Source organism: Myxine glutinosa, chromosome 10 (genome assembly GCF_964187855.1).
Source record: "Myxine glutinosa chromosome 10, kmMyxGlut1.1, whole genome shotgun sequence".
In the NCBI taxonomy this organism is placed as follows: Eukaryota; Metazoa; Chordata; class Myxini; order Myxiniformes; family Myxinidae; genus Myxine; species Myxine glutinosa.
The window spans coordinates 90,669,378-90,694,042 of record NC_136270.1 but is presented as its reverse complement, the minus strand read 5'-3'; positions in this window follow the sequence as shown (position 1 = coordinate 90,694,042).

Below are 24,665 nucleotides of genomic sequence, written 5' to 3'. Positions count from 1 at the left end.
AAGTGTATAAGAATGAATTTGCACATTTTTTGTGAGATTTTACATTAAAATCTAGTTTTTAGGTGGAGTATGCAACACATAAAATTCGGTCCGAAGGACCTGCTATCTTTATTTTACGTGCTTCACCGTAAGGGAAAATGGGGAGAGGTCCGTCTGGACCTCCCCTTTGGACGTCCATGATTGTAGGTAGGCCTGTAGGGTCTAATGTTGTCATGTCCTGCTCTAAGCTGGCGTTGCTTGTGCAGTTGCTTACTAAAATGGCGGCCGAGCACGCCCATTGGATACTTCCCATTTAAGGCCGCGTGTTTCATCTTGCTCTGCTCTAGTATCTTTGGTGGAGGCTATGACAACTATCGCCGACACCCTGTCAAAATCACAAATTTGTACTCCAACCGACAGGTAGCACTGCATCAGCAGCACAGCTACATCCTCAGCAATTCATGCTCCCCGCAGCCATGTGCTGCGTACCAGAGAGGAATAAGACTACATAATGTAGGTCGGTCGTACTGCAGTCTGTTATGGGGCCACAGCTAAGGCCTGCCTTTTTTACTCTGAAAAAAGGTAAAAAGTCAAACATTTGAACAGCCTCGGACGTGCACCTTGACCCCATGGCCAAAGCACAACGTCAACAAGGCTGTCCCAATAACATTACACATGCGCCTCAACCCCAAGGGTGAAGCACATGGTCATTCAACCCCATGCATCATGCCCCAGTAGAAGGATGGCGGCCGAGTTTCATTCCCCCATGCAATTTTTGTGTGGATCATGCTCAAGAAATTTCAAACTGATCGGATCAAGTGTTCTCGGATCGCATTTTTTCTTTGGAGCGGTTTTGGAGACAGAGTTGCATTTTAATTTTTCGGTTTTTCCAAGATGGCGCCCATACCATGTGACGTATGTCTGCTTTTTGTGGTCGGTGGTGTTTTTCCCCCCTTTTTTCTTTCTTTTTTTGAGATGTCAGCGAGATGGGCTACTGCATTTGGAAAATCCATGAAAAAATGTGCACAGGTTTTTAACAATTTATTGGTCTTTATTGTTCTGTTAGGTCAACACCAACATTTGGGGGATTTTGAATGTCCATGAGATTGCAGTTGCGCACCACATGATAAACCATATTTGCATTCTTGGTAATTTATATTTAGTGCCGGACAATGGACTATAATGAAATGGGTGGAGATCGAGGTCCTTATAAAAATATAAATAATCATTCAGTGTATATTTTTGTCGATACTCCCTGCTTACTGAGATGACTGGTTGGCAGGGAAAGGGAACCAGAGAGAAAAACCTGCGACTGATTTATTGTTTCTAATAATAATAATATTAATAATAATAATAATAATAATAAGAAGAAGAAGAAGAAGAAGAAGAAAGAGCAATTAGATATTCCAGACCCTTGCCAGGACGTATTTGTGTGGTGTATTTTGTGTGGTGTTTATTAGCTGATGTGTTTGTTTGGTTTATCGACTACATCGATTTATGTTCACTCCAATATGGCTGCCGAACCACGTAGCAGATGACATCATCAATTTCATTCCCCCATGCAATTTTTGTGTGGATCATGCTCAAGAAATTTCAAACTGATCGGATCAAGTGTTCTCGGATCGCATTTTTTCTTTGGAGCGGTTTTGGAGACAGAGTTGCATTTTAATTTTTCGGTTTTTCCAAGATGGCGCCCATACCATGTGACGTATGATGTCATAATTATCATAAAAAAATTCTGCAGGATATAAAAAATCCAATGGTGAAAATGTCTTGGCAATCAGACCAACGGTTGCAGAGAAAAGCATACTCACATTCTTTGCCGGTAAACAGACTGACAAACAAACAAATAAACAAACAATCGGACACAAGGCGAAGGTAATAATAATAATAATAATAATAATAATAACCAGAAATATGTCGTGCTATATTTGCGAAATCCCTAAAATAAGTTGTTGGCCTATGATGACCTCAAAAATACTTGGGGGTTGAATTCAGAAACCAGATATGCAAATCCTTTTCAAATTTCAAGTCAATTGGATGAAAATTGAGGATTTTAGAAATCTGGCCTATGTTGACCTTTTGGCCTATGTTGACCTTATGACCTATGTTGACCTCAAAAATAGTTGGTGGTAGAATTCAGTAAGCTGATATGAAAATCCTCTTCAAATTTCAAGTCAATCGGATGAAAATTGAGGATTTTAGAAATTTGTAAAAAGTGGTTGACCTTTGGCCCATGTTGACCTTTTGACCTCAAAAATATATAGGATTTTGTCGGACCATGAACTCTACCATTTGGTGAAGTGTCGTGAAGATCGGTTTAAAATTGTCACCTGTAGGTAAGTATAAGTGAGCGGACAGACAAACACACACACAAACATGAACATAGAAACACACAAACACACAAACCGGAGTGATCAACATACTTGTCAGGAAAAACTTTTTTGCCAAGTAATAACGCACAAGACCAACCAATATACTTGAAAAACCTTCGATTTTCACAAGTTAAAAAATAAAAACAGGACGACTGGACCTGCGGCTCATCCGGGCCCCGGCCTAATGTGTTGTAACCCAAATTTGGTGGCATTCTGACTCGTGGGTCGGACGGACGGACGGTGCACGATGGCAACGCCTTCTGTGGAATTCCAATCCCAGATAAGCTAATAATAATACTTATCCAAGTTCTTTCAGAAGGAACTTCTGCAGACGAGGCATTATGCCTTCCGATGCCTGTGTTATAGTTTTTTGTCCGTGTGCTTTATTATTTTTTATATAAGTTCTGAGCGTCAAGCAAGGAAGCAGCGAATGACTCGGCTCGAGTTTGAACCACCGACCCGACCTCGCAGACTCCAAACGGACACTCCATGTCTATGACGAATCATTTCACCACCGAGTCGAATTCATGCAGCGCAAGTGCTGCTTAAAGGGCCCACAGGCACAGCAAATTATGTTTGCTTTAATTCATAGACATTGCTTCACTTAACACTTAATTGATCTTTTCTTGGATAAATATCTTCGAAGGAAGATGTTAATGTTTGCGGGTGTCCTCTGACGCTCCATTGGCCCGTCTCCCCCCAAACAACGGCGATTTCATTTCGCACTCCATCATCGCTGGAATATTTTTTTGCTGCCGGTACATTTAACAATGATTTTGACTATCAGAATATTCTTGATCAGAAAAATCTTCGTCAAATTCACTTTCTGACGAGGCTGAAGCGAATTGTGTGACCAATATCTGCTATGTGCTGAGACAACGTTGCCTTTGATTACGTCACGCAGATAACGTCATGACCATCGTGATGTTAGGTATCAGACGGGTTTGCTTTTTTAACTGTAATACCTCAAAAAATTCTTAGAAATACCAACCACATTCAGTTCTTTGTTTATTACTTAAAATCAACATAATCACATCAAAAACAAGACCGAAGGTCTAACAGCGGCGTAGCCGGGCTTGTACAATATTATAAACCAGAAACACATATTATTAGCTTTTCAAACAGTCGCTAATACTGTTCATAACATTAAAGAAAGAAATTTGGAGGAATTCCGACATCCGTGAGGTATCTTTTACTTACAGAATTGAGGGAAGATCTACTGTAATCTATATATCCCACAGTGTTGGATTAATAACATGCGAGAAAAAAACAGGCGAATACCTCACTTCTGCGGTTGTTAGTCCATACACCGCTCATCACTGATTCATGAACCACACACCGCTTCAATCCATGAACTTTGTATTCATGACATTGAGACTAAAGTGTTATGATCATATTTACTATATTATTATTATTATTACGAAAATGATACAACTGAAACGATACACTACTGTATGAAGAAAGCTGGGCTTAATTTTTCCGAAACGGCCCAAAGGTGAGGCATCAAGCCTAATGCCTATACATACCGGAAGAGACGTAACGTCGATGCTTTCGATATTTGATGGTCATTTTAACAATCAGTTTGTTTGTGTTTCACACTGAATGAAAAACGTAAGGGTAGAGCATGGCGATTGTGATATATAACATGTTCGACGATATGTTCAGCATGAACGAAATTCGAATCAAAACACCGAAGTGTGGAGAGTCAGCCGCCGTACCGCCGTAATGACATCTGATGTAATCACATCACCCTGTCATGTAACCAGATCCTCCTCTCTGATTGGTATATGTTTGAGGGGACATGCATACATACAGACAGACAAACACTTTTTTATACGGCTTTACCCTATGGGCTACGCCATAAAAAGAAATCTGTGTCTGTGGACCATTCAATGAGAAAAAAAAATAGTGAAGAATGTTATTTGTTGAAACTAAAAATGTTGAATATTTATTCACGACTTATTTTTCTGCAACTTCTCTTGTGCTTTCGGAGTTTCCCATCCATTATCTTAACCCTGATTGGATGATTCAGACATCGTGATTCTCAGACAGGCTTGGGGATAGAGGGGCCTGCTGTAGTGTGGCCAAAAACAACATATATCACGATGTCATATATAAATTTTCATTTCATCATGTTACTATCTATACGCACGGCCAAAGCAGGCCAAAAATTGTTACTCTATATAGCGCAGCCAAAAACCATGAATAGCACGATATTCCAGAAATAGCATAGCACGGCCAAAAATGATATGGTACATGGTGTGGCCAAAAACAATATTTTGCATAATATTGTTACGGAAACGGAGTACGGTGCTCCCCCTTAGCGGGGGGGGGGGGGGGGGGTTAATCCACCTTCTATTTGTACTGGCCGTCTCCACTCCTGAAGCTACCCTGCTCCCTTGTGGGGTGGGATTGCCCGAAGCGATTGGTCAAGGGATTCCCGTACGCCTCCGGCAATCCCTCCACGAGGCAGGTTGGGCAACTCCGTTCGAGACCACGGACAAGATGGTATTTCGCCGAGCGGTTTTAGTAGCCCGCGGTTCGAACCATTAACAAATACTAAACCCGATTCATATGCGTCGGCCAAATTGTGCCACAGGTATTCAATGGGGGAAATCACAAAGACGATCGGACGAGCATGAAGAAGAAGACGAAGGTAGGAAATAACAGGATTTATTATTATTTACACAAGACTAAAGGAAGAAAAGCAATCAAAGTAATATACAGAAAATGGAAGGAGCAGAAGGACACAGAGCAATTCTAGCTTATCTACAGGCTTAACTTAAACCCCAGACAACACAGACAAACAGACGACAGTCAGACTTACACGGGGATGATGACAGGAATGGCAGGAGGTTCGTTCATCTGGCGAGGTTCCGTTCCGACCCACGACTCTCTCTCTCTCTCTCTGTCGGTAACACTGGGATTCTCCTCTCCAGTACCTCGAACCCAGCTCCAGCCTCGAACCCAGCTCAGCAGCACGCACCCCGCTCTCGTACCAGTTCAGCAGCACATACCAGCTTCTCGTACCAGCCTCTCGTACCAGCCCAGTAGCATGTACCCTCCTTGCGCGATTGTCGCACACATATCTCAAGCGGGGCGTGACACGCCCTCGGCCGTTTGGGTCCCATCCCCGTGCTCTGTTTTGTGGCCTTATATGGCAATGCCACGGTCTTGTTACCTTATTTGGGTATGGAGCTGAACAGCCTGCCCCCCGTGGCGAGCCACGGGCTTGTAGCCTTACTTGGGCATGGAGCTGAACAGCCCCGCCCCCGTGGCGCGCCATGGCTTGTCTCTTCTCGGCGACCCCGCCATTCTTGTCCAAACAGAGCACGGAGCACATACTCACCATGGCAGTGAACGCCGCTTCCAAACCAGGGCCAGTTGAGAGGGCGCGCACCCCACGCTTGTCAAGCAGTTTTGCAAAGAGAGGGAGAGTTTGGCTGGGAAATGCAATCCTTGAAGGGGACCTATCTTATTTCATTTGGTGCAATGCAGAGTCAACTAGTGGGAAACAGAGCCTTAAACTAATACACATAATAAAGAAATAACTATAGAGAGGTTCTATGGTTCTCTATGTGTGTGCGATGGACTAACTAAGGGGACGACCTTTGACCTTTACCACAAATGGAGGTATTTACAAGAAGGTCATATTAGAGGGTCATATTTACAACACAGGATTCTCAAATCCGCAACAATATTTAATGAATAGCATCACCAAAAACGATACTGTATATGGCACAGCCAAAAACGATATACAGCAAGATATTTCATAGATAGCACAGGAAAAACGAAACTGCATATAGCGTGGCCAAAAAGAGATTTATAGCACGATATTTCATATATCGCACGACAAAAAGCAATACTGTGTATAACACAGCCAAAAACGATACTGTACATAGCATGTCCAAAAACGATATACAGTATAGCACCATATTTAATATATAGCACAGCCAAACATGATACTGTATATATGTGTGTATATATGTATTCTTGGGTAAAATTCCAGGGGCATATAAAAGGCCCCTTTCTTCAAGGGTATGTGCCATGTGGCAAAGTACAGAATATAAGGGACATTCCACACACAGCTTGTAGAAAATGCCAAACAATACAAAATAAGGGGCATTCAAAAAATCTCATGTGCATGCTGGACTACCTTGTGTTCTGAGGAGGAACCAAGTAATGCTCAAGAAAAGTTCCTGGATATAGCATGGCCAAAAACGATATGTAGCATGATATTTCATATGTTGTGCGGCCAAAAACGATGTATAGCAGGATATTCAGACCACCATCAGAGACTCCTCCTCACTCACCACATTCAAAACATCAATCAAGACACACCTGTTCAACACTGCATTCAACATTTAACCCACAGCATTTATTATTATATTTAATTATTATATTTTTTATATTATTATAAAATTATATTATAATTTATATAAAATTATATTTATAAAAATTATTATAAAATTATTATCTTTAATGTATTGTATGGCCAAAAACAATGTGTAGCACGATATTTAATGTATTGTATTGCCAAAAACGATATATAACATGATATTTAATGTATTGTATGGCCAAAAACAATACTGGATATAGAATGGCCAAAATCTATACATAGCATGATATTTAATGTATTGTTATGGAACCGGAGCACGGCACTCCCGTTAGCAAGGGGGGGTTAAGCCCCTTGTCTTGTTAAGCTGGCCGTCTCCGTTCCTGGAACTACCCCGCTCCTTTGTGGGATGGGATTGGCCAAGGTGATTGGTCAAGGGATTCCCGGACACCTCCGCCAATCCCTCCACAAAGCAGGTGGATGGCCCCGCTCGAATCCCGGACAAGATGGAGTTTGCCGAGCGGTTTAGCAATCCGGAATCCGAGCCGTTAGCGATGGACTAAACCCGATTATAAAGCGGTTCGGCCAAAATCACGCCACAGATACTCAATTGAAAGAAATCACAAAAGCGATCAGACGAGAATGAAACCAAAAGTAAGGAGGAACAGGTATTTATTAATGATGTACAACAAACCAAAGAAAGAGCAGGAACGAAAGTAATTTACAGGGTGGAGAAGAAGAAGAAGATACACAGGGCAATTCTTAAACAGGCTTACTTATCCCCAGGACAATACAGACAGAACAAACTCACGTACACGAATGGGAATTGCAGGCAGGAAGGGCCGGGCTAAAGAGAGGGGTCCGTGCAGAACGGCAGGGCTGGAAGGTTCGGGCGGGAAAACGCAGCAACGACGTCCGCTCCAGTTCCACGCCCCGGGCTGGAAGCGAGCAGCCGGCGACCCCACGCACTCGGTCCCACACGGCAGGGGCTGTTCGAAGCAGCGTGTCAGAGCTTCACGCGGCAGGGGCTGTTTGAAGCAGCGTGTCAGAGCTTCCCGCAGCTTTGTCTCTCTCTCTGCCTTCTCACCGACTCTCCTCCAACTCCACCCAACTTCTCGGTTCGTGCTCCCCCACTCATCTGCGTAAGCAGTCCCTCACTCCTCCTTTTATTGCCCTCCCCGAAATCAAACCGCGGGCTACGAGGGCACGCCTACCGGGTCGCTCACCGCGGTGCTGATTGGCTGTTAGGGCTGGCTGACTCCACCTCTGATGACGATGAGGTGCCACGCCCGTGATCTGGCGGCTCCTCCCCCCTTCTTCTCCGAGATGAGCACATGGCAATGGTGGCTTGCGGGATAGAAAACCACTCGCACCGTTTTTGAAGGGAACTTTGGAGAGCGGAGATGATTGGGGAAATTGAAAGGGGACATATCTTATTTGATTAATGCAACGTAGAGTCAACTATTGGAAACACAGCCTTACCTGAAACACATAATAATGAAATAACTACGAAGAGGGCCTATGGTTCGCTACGTGTTGCAATGTGGACTAACTAGGGGACGACCTTTGACCTTTACAATGAATGGAGGTATTTACAAAAATAATTATTTACAAAGGGGTATATTTACAACAATTTACAAAGTGCAGGGTCCTCAAAACCCCAAACACAGCACCCTCATTCCTCCAGGCACGTCTTGGGCCGAAAAAACTTTAACTTAATGTGACACTCAGGTGTAATACCCCTCTACTATTAACCTTACCCTGAGTGCGACAATTTTAAACACAATTAAGTATGTCCCCCTGCCACGTTGCATCCTGCCTAACAGATTCACACCCACAAAAAAAACCAAAAAAAAAACCACCTTTAGAGGCCATTTTTCCCCGCAAGCAGGGGTTGGCCTTTTTCGGGAACTGTGGTTGTTGTTGTTTTTCGGTCCCCTTTTTGAAGCAATGTTTTACGGCCGGATGCCCTTCCTGACGCCAACCCTTTTTGCCGCCTTTAACGACAAGCAGGGAATTACCAGTGAACTGGTACTCAATTCACACCCACAGAATAACCGAATTGCGGAATCATTCGCAAACTAAACATTGACGGTGGGGAGCATTATTTACAAAACACTATTTGCATTTACATTGCAACCTAGGACCTGTCATTTTTGGGAAACAAAAATAACCTTGTGGGAGAGAGGAAAAGCATGCGCTGCACTGATACACCACCTTCACATGCCCGGGGATGCAGAATTGATATTGCAATGCATCCCCGAGCATGCAAGCACCAAAAACACCATAGCAAGCACCATCAAGCACCATCCAGTGCCCAGTCATACACTTCAAAAAAAAAACAACTGTTGCACGGTTCTTCTTTCTTCTGCTCCCTCTGCTGGCCGATGTTTATTTCCTCGTGTTGTCCTTCTTGTGGCTTGCTGCCTATTTGCACATAATAAAAAGGCACAAAACGTGTCCACTTTTTTATTTAGAGCCCACAGGGGCCAACTATGGGTGGTCCACCTGTAGGGCAAAAAGGAGCCACCTCACCGTGGTCCGCAAGCCAACTCTTCCCTGGCCATCCTGGCCGGTCCCAGCAGAGGGGCCAGGCCCCAACACGTGGGGTCCATATGGGTGTGGTGCTTGGCCACAACTGTGTGGTCCATAAGGTGGTGCTAGGCCGCAAGTCGTGCGGTCCATAAAGCGGTGCATCGGTCCAGGCAGCTGGCAGCGGCGGCGCGGGCACACAGATGCGGCTCCCGCACGCTTTCCCCTCAGTGCCCAGAGAGCACGGTCCATGGGTGGGGAGGAAGACAAAGCAAAGTCAGCAATGGGTAAGGGCGCAAGGGTACACATCAACACAAGGCAATGCAGAGGTGAGGTGCGCATGGAGAGCGAGCGGAGAAAGCTCGTCCCTATCGTACATCACCCCCCCTGTCACCTAATCTACCCTTGCCCCCCACCCCATATTTGCACAACTCTACACATTTACAAATTCCGTCACTACGTCTCGTCCTCCCCATATCTCCCCTAATACCAAATTGGTTCACAATCCCTCTAACCAAATTTGCCATCAATTCAAATTCCTCATCAATTCCTCTTAAGGAGGAAGAGATGGAACAAATGGCACAATGTCACCCCCACGTCATGATACGTCTTACACTCCAAAACATTGCAACAAAAATAAACAAACCATGGTGTGGTGTGGAGTCCTGTCATCACCTCAGGTGAGTGGATGTAGATGGTGCGAGGAGATTGCAATCCTAAATACTTTCTAAATGACATTAACACACTTTACACTACCTGGGGTCTCTCCCTGCAAAACCATTGGACATCTTACTCTATGCGGTTCTAAAAACCAATTCCCACTGACCATCTGTGGTGCTCATCAATTTGGGGTCTCACTCCCCCGATTCAACTCCCTGTGCCTTTGCACAATTTCAGGACTGGGTCGTGTGGCGCTCCCAGCAGGTCCGCTCACCTGCACACCTCCGCCACTGCAGTTGCCTCCGAGCTTACCTGCTCCTTACCCTAACCTATCTACCTGGGGAAGGCCCTCTGGCGCTCTCCCCACTCGGTGCCCTCTCTGGCACTGGGCTACCCGGGTCCGTCCTCCGGATCCTCGGGCCCCATTCACAACTCTACCGGCTCCCAGAGCCCACCTGCGGCCTCACCTGGCCGACATCATCACAGTGGCGGAGTGCCCATTTAACCATATACACTAACAGGCCACACGCCCAGCCATTTCCACGTCACTAATGCACCCATCCAAACACCATTCTACCACACGCACCACAGATGCCAATATCCAACCACAATTTACCTATACCCTCTACCTACTCTTAAACTACCCTCCCCGGTATTTGTGATAGGGGTCCATCCTCCCCATCCACTCCCTTCGCACCAACCACTCGACTCCACGTTTTCCACCATACTCACTCCACACCATCCATTCCGTACTCCATTTACTCCAGACCAGTTATTCCATTCAACCATTCTCCATACACCTGTTCACTTGCACACCTGTTCACTTGCACACCTGTTCCGTCACACCTGGTGCTCCCTGCACCCTCCTGCCTCCGGGACCATTCACTCCATACAATGCACAATCACCTCACACTTTTCACAATACGCTGCTCAATACACTTTCAATTCTCCAAACCATTGCCTCAGGCACTCAGATTTTCCCACGCTCACACACACATCTTTCCCGAGCATTGCCTCTCAATTCCTCATGTCAATATGCTCACCAGCAAGACTCTCATACCAATTCCTCATTTGCTCAACACCAAGATTCTCACACACACGGCCATTCTCAACCAATTCCTCATTTGCTCAACACCAAGATTCTCACACACACGGCATCGTCTAACTAGCTGGTGCCCTTCTAAAACTCGCGCTTCCCAGTCGCCCCTTATATTATTGTGCTCCCTCGTCGTTATAATCCACCTAATCTATTCTACGTCCCCACTACTTGTACAATGTCACTACTTAATTCTACAGTTACCTATGGTCATCTCTAGGTCCCTATACATTTATCCTAACCCGCCCTCGGCGAGCTTACACTGCCAAACCCCATAACTATAGCTCATGTGCCTGGGTGGATGTGAGGGATGGTGGATTTCCATCCCTCCACCTCGGGCATCTCCCACTATCAATTTCGCCCATCCAATTCTTGCCAATCAAAACTTGCCAATCTTTACTGCCAATCATCTTCGCCAATCAAATTTACCAATCCAATTTGCCAATCAATTTCACGATTCCTACCATCGTCCATTAAACTTCGAGCCTCGGTGCGTCATTCCATTCTCAATGCGCGGCTTCGCAAAGCCGAGCAATGAATGCGGGTGGTTAGTCTACCGCGGTTGGGTCCGTCCGGCATTCGGTTCAGGGGAGGAGGTTTGGTTGGGCCGAGGTTTAAAGCACCATCCCTACGCGAGGCCTCTCGCTCCCAAGTGTGATGGGCAACCTTGCCAGGGTGGAATGCCGCCACCACAAGGGGGTGCCGTTCCGATCCCTCCTACCTTCCCTCGAACCGGACCGGTCGCCTTGCCCGGCAAAGCCCAGACTGGACCGTGCAGGGCGAGGTGCAGCCCGGATCGTGCACGACGCTCTGAACAGAAGCGACATTGCACCGATCCCCGCCGGCTCCCGCAATACCCACAGCCCGGCACGGACCGAGAGCTCACGTCGGTTAAACGTCGGTCTAACCGCTATCCTGTTTAACATCGACGCTCGCTTTGCATTCTCACACCACGCGTTCCGTTCGTTCTCTTTCGCTCCATACTCCGGTCTACTCATAACGCTCACCACACCCTCTCGCGCACATTCTTGCACATCCATTCCACCATTCGCACCCCCCTGTTACACACCACACCTCTCGCGCTCCTTCTTGCGCACACTCTCCCGGTACGTACTCCGTACCACTCACCACAGGTGTGCATTCCAGCACATCCCCACTCACGCGCTCCGGTGTGCTCTCCCGCACCCGCGCCACCACCAACTCACTCTCCGTGTCACACTCCGTACACTCTGTTTCACACATACCCTCCGACGTGCATTCTCGCTCGCACTCGGTTTTACTCCCACACTTTGTAACACACTCACCCTCCGACGCACACTTTTTCCTCACAAGCACGCCAATTCCACTCACACCACTCACAAGGGACCCTCCACCAATGCCCGGGTGCTTTCTCGATCCCAAGCGCGCGAAAATTCTTTTTGCGCCAAACATCCTCCTGCAAAACCTCCCAGCACAATATACAGCATGACTCACCTGGGCGCTTCTTCTCCTTCGCTCCAACACCACCTGCAAACTTTCATTGGTGTTAATAATCTGTTTCTGTTTGGTCAAATCTGTTTCTGGTGTTTGTTCCCCCTCCATCCCCTCCCTCACCTCAAACGGCTTAACGGCTGACTCCGCACGTGAAAAAGCTGAATGCCTCAACTCTGTGTTTGCCTCTAAATCTTGTGTCCCAAACCCATCCCTCTCTGTACCCACCGTACCCAGTCGTACCCAGCTGCTCCTGGACTCTGTGTCCTTTCCTCCTGACAAGGTGGAAAAGTTTCTGGCAACCCTCGACTCTGATTCTGCAACTGGTCCTGACGGCATCAGCCCACGGGTCCTAAAATCATGTTCTTCTGCACTTTCACTCCCTCTTTCTGTTCTCTTCACCCTCTCTTTTGCTCAAGGTCATCTGCCATCTGCTTGGAAATCAGCCAACATCACCGCTTTGCACAAAAAAGGTGCAAAAACAGATCCCAGCAACTACAGACCAATCAGCCTTCTCCCAATTATCAGCAAAGTCATGGAATCCATCATTGCTTCAGATATTAAATCTTTCCTCTTCTCCAATGGCTTGATCTCTGATCATCAATTTGGTTTCAGACCTGGTCACTCTACTCTGGACATGCTGCTTCTGCTTTCTCAACAATGGATGGAGGTCCTCAACGCCAAACAGGAAATTAGAGCTGTCTCCCTTGACATTTCACGTGCCTTCGATACGGTCTGGCACCCTGCTCTGCTCTCCAAACTCTCCTCCTTTGGTATCCATGGAAATCTCCACGCATGGCTGGCGGACTTCCTCTCTGGTCGTAGTCAACGTGTGGCCCTGAATGGGTTTCTCTCATCTCCTCTTCCTGTTCAGGCTGGAGTTCCCCAAGGTAGTGTTCTGGGCCCTGTGCTTTTTCTGGTCTTCATCAATGATCTCTCTGACTCTCTTGAAAATCCTCTCTATCTCTTTGCTGACGACTCTACTCTCTGTCGCTCCATTCCTCATCCCTCAGATCGGCAGTCTGCAGCCTCCTCACTCTCTGCAGCCCTGGACAAAATCACAGACTGGTCAAACAAGTGGAACATGTCTTTCAATCCTGACAAATCTCACACTCTTACAATGTCTCTCCGAAAGGACCGACTGGACAACCCTCCCATCTACTTTCTCAACAATCCTCTCCAAGAAGTTCTGTCGCTCAAGCTTTTGGGTCTCACTATCTGCCATGATCTTTCTTGGGAAAACCACATTTCCAAGCTGGCCTCCAAAGCCAGTCGCCGACTGGGCATCCTCCGTCGTGCGAAGTCCTTCCTTGGCACACCTGAGCTCCTCACCACATACAAGGCTTTCATCCGCAGCTCAATGGAATACTGTTCCCCCCTCTGGGCTGGTGCTCCTGCCTCACACCTTGCTCGGCTTCACGCTGTTGAGGCCAAAGCTTTCAGAATCATTGGAATCTCCTGCGATGTAGTCAACGCCGAGGGCCTTTCACTCACTCACCGCAGGCAGGTTGGTGGTCTTTCTGTCTTCTACCGACTCCTCTCCGGCCTTGCTCCCCCAGCTCTCTCTGTGCTCTGTCCCCCCAATATTCCTTCAGGTCGCACAAGATCTGCCTGCAACCCTCTTCTGGTTAAACTGCCAAAGTCTAGGCTCTCTGCTCACCTTCACTCTTTCATTCCCCTTTTCTCCCGCCTCTGGAACAAACTCCCCCACTCCCTTCAATCCCACTCCTCCCTCCAGGTCTTTAAAACAGCTGTTCACCACCATCTCTTATCTTCCCCCATCGAAAACCTTGATCTTTTCTACCCCCGGTAATTCACCCCAGAGTCCTTGCAGTGTTCATATGTTTTAATCCTCTCCCACCTCCCCCCAAGTCCTCCCGATGTCCCTGCTCTCAAATGTTGTGTTTGTGTCCTTCCCCCTCTCTTTTGTGTCCTTCCCCCTCTCTCCCCATCTTGTCTACCGCTCCCCTTGTTTTTTGTGTTTTGTGTGTCGGTTTGTCTTTTTGTGTGATTAATGTTAGCTCTTTCACGAGCCTCGATCTTGTATACAAAAAACAAAAAAAATAAAAATAAAATAATAAGCACAGCATCATGATGCGAATCCAGACTTTGTGCATTTTCCATTTCTCCCTGCCGCGAGTGCTTTTCTACATCTGCGGTCTCTCCAATTCCAATTTCCACTACTGCTTCGAATGATTCGATATGAATTTCTTTTTTCTTTCCCTCGACGACCGCTGGTCCGAATAAAATTTCCTTTTCTACCTCGGCGGTCGCCGGCTTTCCCATACCCCGGGTCGCGATCTCTACCCCGGTCCACCTGGCTGTGCTTTGCTCTACCTCGACCGTCGGCGCCCATAAAATTTCGTCTTCCAATTCAACCTTCCCCGGTGCTCCCGACATTTTTAAAAATCCAATTTGATGATCGTCGGCTTTTCTACATCTCACGTCTTGTCCCTTATAACCCTGGTCAACTTGGCTACCCTTTGCTCAAGTTCGCTCTCTGCTCGCTCCTCAAGTCGCGCTACCTCGTCGCGTACCACCGCGACCTTTTCGCCCGACTTGCGCCTCATGTCCTCCTTCATTTTTTTATGATCCCTTCTTGCCTCTGCTATCCGTTTTTCCACTTCACACCTGGCTTCCTCCCTCAATTTTTCCAGATCACACCCGGATTCGTCTGACATGGCGTCCCTTTTCTCATTATATATTGACTCTTCCATAGAGGCCCTCATTTGTCCCAGAAAATGGGCCCAGCCCATTGGTGCTGTGGCTCGGCTATCGCCGTCACGTACGGGAGGCCGCCATTTTGTGCTCCTCCAACCTCGTGCGCGACGCCGCCATCTTGTGCACCTGAAACCCCCTCTACCACATCCTCATTGCTCTCTTCCTCCCTCTCTCCCAACTCCTCCCTGGGGTCCTGGGTTGCCTCTAAACCCTCTTCTACCTCCCCTACCGGCATCTGATCGCCTTGACTATCCATGGCACGACTTTAATTTGGATTATTAAATAAAATTTCGCCCGCTCGTAAATTTTGACCAAATTTTCTCGATGGATTAAAAATTTGGTTCGGGTCCAAATCCCACTCCCCGACACCAATTGTTACGGAACCTGAGCACGGCACTCCCGTTAGCAAGGGGGGGGGGGGTTAATCCCCTTGTCTTGTTAAGCTGGTCATCTCCGTTCCTGGAACTACCCCGCTCCTTTGTGGGATGGGATTGGCCAAGGTGATTGGTCAAGGGATTCCCGGACACCTCCGCCAATCCCTCCACAAAGCAGGTGGATGGCCCCGCTCGAATCCCGGACAAGATGGAGTTTGCTGAGCGGTTTAGCAATCCGGAATCCGAGCCGTTAGCGATGGACTAAACCCGATTATAAAGCGGTTCGGCCAAAATCGCGCCACAGATACACAATTGAAAGAAATCATGAAAGCGATCAGACGAGAATGAAACCAAAAGTAAGGAGGAACAGGTATTTATTCATGATGTACAACAAACCAAAGAAAGAGCAGGAACGAAAGTAATTTACAGGGTGGAGAAGAAGAAGAAGATACACAGGGCAATTCTTAAACAGGCTTACTTATCCCCAGGACAATACAGACAGAACAAACTCACGTACACGAATGTGAATTGCAGGCAGGAAGGGCCGGGCGAAGGAGAAGGGTCCGTGCAGAACGGATGGGCTGGAAGGTTCGGGCGGGAAAACGCAGCAACGACATCCGCTCCAGTTCCACGCCCCGGGGTGGAAGCGAGCAGCCGGCGACCCCACGCACTCGGTCCCACACGACAGGGGCTGTTCTAAGCAGCGTGTCAGAGCTTCACGCGGCAGGGGCTGTTTGAAGCAGCGTGTCAGAGCTTCCCGCAGCTTTGTCTCTCTCTCTCTGCCTTCTCACCGACTCTCCTCCAACTCCACCCAACTTCTCGGTTCGTGCTCCCTCACTCATCTGCGTAAGCAGTCCCTCACTCCTCCTTTTATTGCCCTCCCCGAAATCAAACCGCGGCCTACCGGGCCGCTCACCACGGTGCTGGTTGGCTGTTAGGGCTGCCTGACTCCACCTCTGATGACGATGAGGTGCCACGCCCGTGATCTGGCGGCTCCTCCCCCCTTCTTCTCCGAGATGAGCACATGACAATGGCGGCTTGCGGGATAGAAAACCACTCGCACCGTTTTTGAAGGGAACTTTGGAGAGCGGCGATGATTGGGGAAATTGAAAGGGGACCTATCTTATTTGATTAATGCAACGTAGAGTCAACTATTGGAAACACAGCCTTACCTGAAACACATAATAATGAAATAACTACGAAGAGGGCCTATGGTTCGCTACGTGTTGCAATGTGGACTAACTAGGGGCCGACCTTTGACCTTTACAATGAATGGAGGTATTTACGAAAAGAATTATTTACAAAGGGGTATATTTACAACAATTTACAAAGTGCAGGGTTCTCAAAACCCCAACAGTATTGTATGGCCAAAACCGATATATAGCATATTTCATATGTTATATGGCCAAAAACGATACTGGATATAGCATGGCCAATATCGATATATAGCATGATATTTAATGTATTGCATGGCCAAAAACGATATATAGCATGATATTTAATGTATTGTATGGCCCAAAACGATATATAGCATTATATTTGATGTATTGTATGGCCAAAATCGATATATAGCATGATATTTAATGTATTGTATGGCCAAAAACGATATATAGCATGATATTTAATATATTGTATAGCCAAAAACGATATATATCATGATTTTTAATGTTTTGCATGGCCAAAAACGATATATAGCATGATATTTAATGTATTGCACGGCCAAAAACGATATATAGCATGATATTTAATGTATTGCACGGCCAAAAACGATATATAGCATGATATTTAATGTAGTGTATGGCCAAAAACGATATATAGCATGATATTTAATGTATTGCATGGCCAAAAACGATATATAGCATGATATTTAATGTATTGCATGGCCAAAAACGATATATAGCATGTTATTAAATGTATTGCATGGCCAAAAACGATATATAGCATGATGTTAAATGTATTGCATGGCCAAAAACGATATATAGCATGATATTAAATGTATTGCATGGCCATAAACGATATATATCATGATATTTAATGTATTGCATGGCCAAAAACGATATATATCATGATATTTAATGAATTGCATGGCCAACAATGATATATGGCATGATATTTAATGAATTGCATGGCCAACAATGATATATAGCATGATATTTTATGTATTGCATGGCCAAAAATGGTATATAGCATGATATTTAATGTATTGTATTGCCAAAAACGATATATAGCATGATAATTCATATATTGTATGGCAAAAACGATATATATCATTGTAGCGGCTACCGCTGGGTTTTCACAATCGCCTTGCACCTATCAAGGACGCGGAGCGATCACCATGCCGGGCTCGTCCAGGACGCCCGGGCAGGCCCGCGCTCAACTTGCCAGGCCTCGGTCGAGACGCCCGGGCAGGCTCGCCCTCAACTTGCCAGGCCGCAGCCAGGACGCTCGGCCACGCCCCCTCTCACCTTTCCTGGGCAAACGCTCCGGGATAATGTGTGTATATATATTGCTGCCCGATAAACGGGCTTTTCAGAGTACCTGAGTGTTTTGTTTGAATAAAGCAACTCAGACGAATTCCAGCTTTTTGTCGCGTCCATTCTTCCGATCGACGTGGGAGCCTGAGCTCCTTCATTGGTGACCCACCGACATGGACACGGCAGTGGCCCTTAAACTGCCTACCTTCTGGGAGGCTCAGGCGGCGGTTTGGTTCACACAGGCGGACTCCCTGTTCGCCCTGCGAGGCATCATGGCCGACGACACCCGCTTCCACCATGTGGTAGCAGCGCTCGGTTCAGCCACCGCGGCCCGCGCCCTGAGCCTCCTCGAGAGCCCGCCAGCCGCTGACAAATATGGCGCGATTAAAAAGCTCCTCCTCGATGCTTTAGCCCTCCCATCGGCGGAACGCGCATGGCGCCTGCTCGACCTGCCCGAGCTCGGCGACACGCGCCCTTCCGAGCGAATGGACTACATGCTTTCGCTGCTCGGCGAGCACTCTCCGGCATTCCTGTTCCGGGAGCTGTTCCTCCGTCAGCTGCCTAGCCCGGTACGCCTCGCCCTGGCAAGCACAACGATCACGGATCCCCGTGCCCTTGCCAGGGAAGCCGACAAGATCTCCGCCGCAGGCCAGCGCATCGCAGCAGTGACCTGGGGCCCACCGCCGTCCGACGCAACACCCATGGCGCCCGAGCACCCGGCACGGTCGACGACCGAACTGCCGACGCAATTGGCGGCTGCTACACCGAGCCGACCACCTCCAGCACGATGACCGGGGCCTCCACCTGACCAAGCGTGGTGTTACTATCATGCCAGGTTCGGACAGAAGGCCCGGACATGCCGACCCCCGTGCACCTTCGGCAGGCCGGGAAACGGCCGGGCCAGCGTTCATTACCAGCCATGAGCGCCGGCCACATGGGCAACTTACTGTTCATCACGGATAAAGCATCCGGACGGCGCTTCCTGTGCGACACCAGCGCCCAACTGAGCATCATACCCGCCTCTGACCAGGACAGGCAGTCCGCGGTTTGCGGCCCCTCCTTGGCTGCGGCCAACGGATCGGCCATCCACACCTTCGGCCCGTGCAACGTCACCCTCTGCTTCGGCGGCCAACGCTTTGCTTGGACGTTTGTAACCGCAAACGTGCCCATGGCTCTGCTAAGCGCCGACTTCCTCTGCGCACACGGACTGCTGGTGGACGTCCAACGGCATCGTTTAATCAACGCCGAAACCTTCAGCTCCCTGGTATGCACATTGAGCAGCTCCGCGCCGACCGAGCTGGCATGTGCCCTCCCGGCGGCGAACGAGTTTGCTCGCCTGCTCACGGAGTTCCCGGCCCTCACGCAGCCGACGTTTTCGGCCGTCGCAGTACGGCATGGGATCGAGCACCACATACCAACCACGGGCCCGCCGGTCTATGCCAGAGCCCGCCGCCTCGACCCAGCCAAGCTCGCCGTGGCCAAAGCCGAGTTCGACACTTTAGAACACCTCAGCATCGTGCGGAGCTCCGAAAGCGCGTGGGCTTCGCCACTACACATCGTCCCAAAGCCAGGGGGCGGCTGGCGCCCATGTGGCGACTACCGCCGCCTTAACGACGCTACCACCCCCGACAGGTATCCGATCCCGCACATCCAAGACTTCTCCGCCCGTCTGGCGGGACGGGTCATTTTTTCGAAAATTGATCTCATACGGGGATATCACCAGGTACCTGTCAGGCCGGCCGACGTCCCTAAAATGGCAGTCATCACGCCGTTCGGCTTATTCGAATTCTTACGGATGCCGTTTGGTCTCAAGAATGCGGCTCAGGCGTTCCAGCGCTTGATGGACGGCGTGCTGGGTGACCTGCCATTCCTTTTCGTTTACCTGGACGACATCCTCGTCGCCAGCACGTCCCGGGCCGAGCACCTCCTCCACCTCCGAACACTGTTCGGGCGCCTCAGCGAGTACGGCCTCATCGTCAACCCAGCCAAATGCCACTTCGGCACGACGGCCGTTGATTTTTTGGGCCACCACATCACCAAGAACGGGGCCGTGCCGCTGCCAACCAAGGTCGAGGCCATCACCACGTTCCCGCGTCCCCGCACCATAAAGGCCCTGCAGGAATTCCTGGGAATGGTGAATTTTTATCACCGCTTCGTGCCCCGCGCTGCTCAACTCATGCGGCCCCTCTACGAAGCCCTCCGGGGCAAGCCGGCCAAGCACGACATCGCCTGGTCTGCAGCAATGGACGCGGCCTTCCAAAGCTCAAAGCGGGCCCTCGCCGACGCAACACTGCTCGCTCACCCGGTGCTCAACGCTCCCATCGCCCTCACCACGGATGCCTCCGACTACGCGGTGGGCGCCGTATATGAGCAATGGGTGAATGGGGTTTGGCAGCCACTCGCTTTTTTCAGCCGGCAGCTCCGGCCGAACGAGCTCAAATACAGCACGTTTGACCGTGAGCTCCTCGGTCTACACCTGGCCGTCCGCCATTTCCGCCACCTCCTGGAGGGCCGACCTTTCACGGCGTTCGTCGACCACAAGCCGTTGGTTTACGCAATGGCCAAGGTCACGGAGCCGTGGTCGGCCCGCCAACAGCGCCACCTCTCCGCCGTGTCGGAGTTTACCACGGACATCCGGCACGTCGCCGGCAAAAACAACGCCGTGGCCGACTGTCTTTCCCGGGCCAGCGCGAACGCGGTCCACCTGGGCGTGGACTTCGCGCTTATGGCGGCGGACCAAACCACCGACACCACGGTGCAAGCCCTACGGGCGGCGGACACAGGCCTCCGCCTGGCCGACATCCCCTTCGCGGACACTGTCCTGCTCTGCGACTTCTCCCAAGGCCAGCCTCGCCCCATCGTGCCTGTCACCTGGCAACGCCGCATCTTCGCCTCCCTCCACGGCCTTTCCCACCCGGGCCGGAAAGCTTCCCAGAAGCTGGTGTCGGCGCGATTCGTCTGGCACGGCCTTCGTCGGGACATCCGTGATTGGACCAGCACCTGCACAGCCTGCCAACGGGCCAATGTCCACCGACACACCCAGGCCCCGCTGGCACCTTTCACCATGCCCGAACGACGTTTCGACCACGTCAACGTGGATCTGGTGGGCCCCCTCCCCCCGTCACGGGGGTTCACACACCTGCTCACCATGGTGGACAGGACCACCAGGTGGCCGGAGGCCGTTCCCCTCATCTCCACCACCACCGCCGACGTGGCGCAGGCTTTCATCGCCACCTGGGTCGCCCGCTTTGGCGCACCGGCGGACATCTCGTCAGACTGCGGACCACAGTTCACCTCCGAGCTGTGGGGCGTGGTCGCCCGCAACCTGGGGGTCAAGCTCCACCGTACTACGGCCTACCACCCCCAAGCAAACGGGTTGTGCGAGCGATTCCACCGCTCCATGAAGGCCGCGCTCATGGCCAGCCTTCAAGACGGCGGTTGGGCCGACCGGCTGCCGTGGGTCCTTTTGGGCCTCCGCACGGCCCCCAAGGAGGACCTCCAGGCATCCACCGCCGAGCTTGTCTACGGCCAGGCGCTACGCGTCCCGGGCGAATTCGTGCCCGACGCTACCAGTCCCTGGTCCGCAGCTCACCAGCGCTCGGACCTCCAGGAGGCCGCCCGACGGTTTGCCCCCGTGCCAACATCCCACCACGGTGACCCCCAGTCCTACGTCCCCCCAGCACTTCGCACAGCGGAGTATGTTTTTGTGCATCACGACGCACATCGGGGGCCACTCCGGCTGCCGTACGACGGGCCCTTCCGGGTCCTGCGTCGGGACGACAAGTCGTTCGTCATCGACATCGGCGGCAGGTCGGACCGGATTGCGGTGGACCGCCTCAAGCCGGCGCACGTGGACGTCGACCAACCACCACGGGTGGCCCTTCCGCCGCGGCGAGGCCGCCCCCCGTCCACGGTGCCCCCCACTCGACCGCCCACCACCACACCGGACCCCCCCCCCCCCCACGACCCGCCAGGGGTCGCTTCGGCTGGGTCATCAGGACCCCCCTCAAATGGACCCTGCCGGTGCAAGTCGATTCTGGGGGGACGTGTGTAGCGGCTACCGCTGGGTTTTCACAATCGCCTTGCACCTATCAAGGACGCGGAGCGATCACCATGCCGGGCTCGTCCAGGACGCCCGGGCAGGCCCGCGCTCAACTTGCCAGGCCTCGGTCGAAACGCCCGGGCATGCCCCCTCTAACCTTTCCTGGGCAAACGCTCCGGGATAATGTGTGTATATATATTGCTGCCCGATAAACGGGCTTTTCAGAGTACCTGAGTGTTTTGTTTGAATAAAGCAACTCGGACGAATTCCAGCTTTTTGTCGCGTCCATTCTTCCGATCGACGTGGGAGCCCGAGCTCCTTCATCATGATATTTAATATATTGTTGCGGATATGAGGACTGTATTTTTTTTATTGTGTGTATTATTATTATGGTTTATTCTGCGCCTCCTGCCTCCGGAGCTGTGTAAAGGTCAAAGGGCGTCCCATAATTAGTCCAAAAGCATGCACGTCAGCCAATCATAGAATACCCCTGTTCAACAGTTATATCTTATTATGTGTTTTAGGGTAAGGCTGTGTCTCCCATTAATTGAAATACTCCATTGCACCAGTGAAAGAGATAGATTCCCTTCATTCCCACTCCCAAAACTTCCATTCCCCCTTTTCGTCAATTGCCATTCGCATTGCCAACCAACAATTGCCGCCATTGGCCACGAGGCAGGGTTGGGGAAGAAAGGCGGGTCCCCACCTCGTCATAGAGGGGAGGAGTGAGTCAGCCCCACTCAACCAACCACGAACAAGGGGTTGGACTTGGAGAGGGTGTGGAGAGAAACATCGAGGAGGTTCGCAAAGGTTGAGGGGCGGGGCCTATATAACCCGCAGGCAGGGCGTTTCCAAAAGAGATGAGCTTCTACAGAGAGACGAGAGGGAGTCCAACCAGTTGGGTCCAAGAGATGAGCTTTTACAGAGAGACGAGAGGGAGTCCAAGCAGTTGGGTCCAAGAGAGGCGCTTTGAGTTGAGTCCGAGAGAAGTCCAGAGTTGAGCTGCAGCTCGAGCCACCGAAACGGCACTTACTGCAGCTCGAGCCACCGAAACTGCACTTACTGCAACTCGAGCCACCGAAACTGCACTTACTGCAGCTCGAGCCACCGAAACTGCATTTACTGCAGCTGGAGCCACCGAAACTGCAGCCACAGCAGCGTGAGGCCTGGACGGCAGTTTGGAGCAGGGCCGCGAAGGAGCGGCGGCTGCCCACGAGTCGATCGGCTGCAGGACCAGTTGGACCTCCCTATCCCGCCAGCCATCCATCTCCCGCCAGTCCTATTATCATTCCCAGCGTGAGTCTGTCCGTGTTTGTTCTGTCCCTGGGTTAATTAAGACTGTAGGTAAGCTAGCGTTGCACTGTGTATCTAATATCTTCTGTAAATAAACGTGATTGCTTTCTTCCTGCTTATATGTGTAAATAATAAATCCAATTACTCTTCTGTACGTCTTCTTCCTCTTTGTATTCGGTCGCTTTAGAGTTTTCCATATTGAGCAGCCGCGGTGCGATACGGCCAACGTTTGGGTGGAATCGAGTTCTAGTCAGGGAATAACTGTTCGGTCGCGGTAATACCACCGCTCGGAAAAATAACATCCTTTAACCGCGTCCGTAACAATATTGGATGGCCAAAAACGATATATAGCATTATATTTAATGTATTGTATGGCCGAAAACGATATATAGCATGATATTTAATGATTGTATGGCCGAAAACGATATATAGCATGATATTAAATGTATTGCATGGCCATAAACGATATATATCATGATATTTAATGTATTGCATGGCCAAAAACGATATATAGCATGATATTTAATGTATTGTATGGCCAAAAAGATATATATCATGATATTTAATGTATTGCATGGCCAAAAACGATATATAGCATGATATTTAATGTATTGTATGGCCAAAAACGATATATAGCATGTTATTAAATGTATTGCATGGCCATAAACGATATATAGCATTGTAGCGACCCATGGGTCCCCCAAGCGAGACCAGCAGCAGAATCTCCTTGCTCCAGCCGGTGACGCCACCGGCGGACAACCTCGGCGCCGGGGTGGCTGGTCACGTGACCACCAAAGCGTGCCGCGCGTGCGGTTATAATCCTTTGCACCTGTCGGTCACGTGACCACCGAAACCGCCGCGCCTGAGAGGCGTGGCTTTCGGTTTCGGTTATGCTTTCGGGTTTGGATATATATGCAGCCTGATAAACGGGCTTCTAGAGAGAGTTCCCGAGTTGGTTTTTACAATAAATATCTTCTCGGACGAGTTTGTGCCTTGCCCATCTTTTTGTCCGTCTCAAGCAAGAGCCCTGCTCTTCAGCATGATATTAAATGTATTGCATGGCCAAAAACGATATATAGCATGATATTTAATGTATTGCATGGCCAAAAACGATATATAGCATGTTATTAAATGTATTGCATGGCCAAAAACGATATATAGCATGTTATTAAATGTATTGCATGGCCATAAACGATATATATCATGATATTTAATGTATTGCATGGCCATAAACGATATATATCATGATATTTAATGTATTGCATGGCCAAAAACGATATATATCATGATATTTAATGTATTGCATGGCCAAA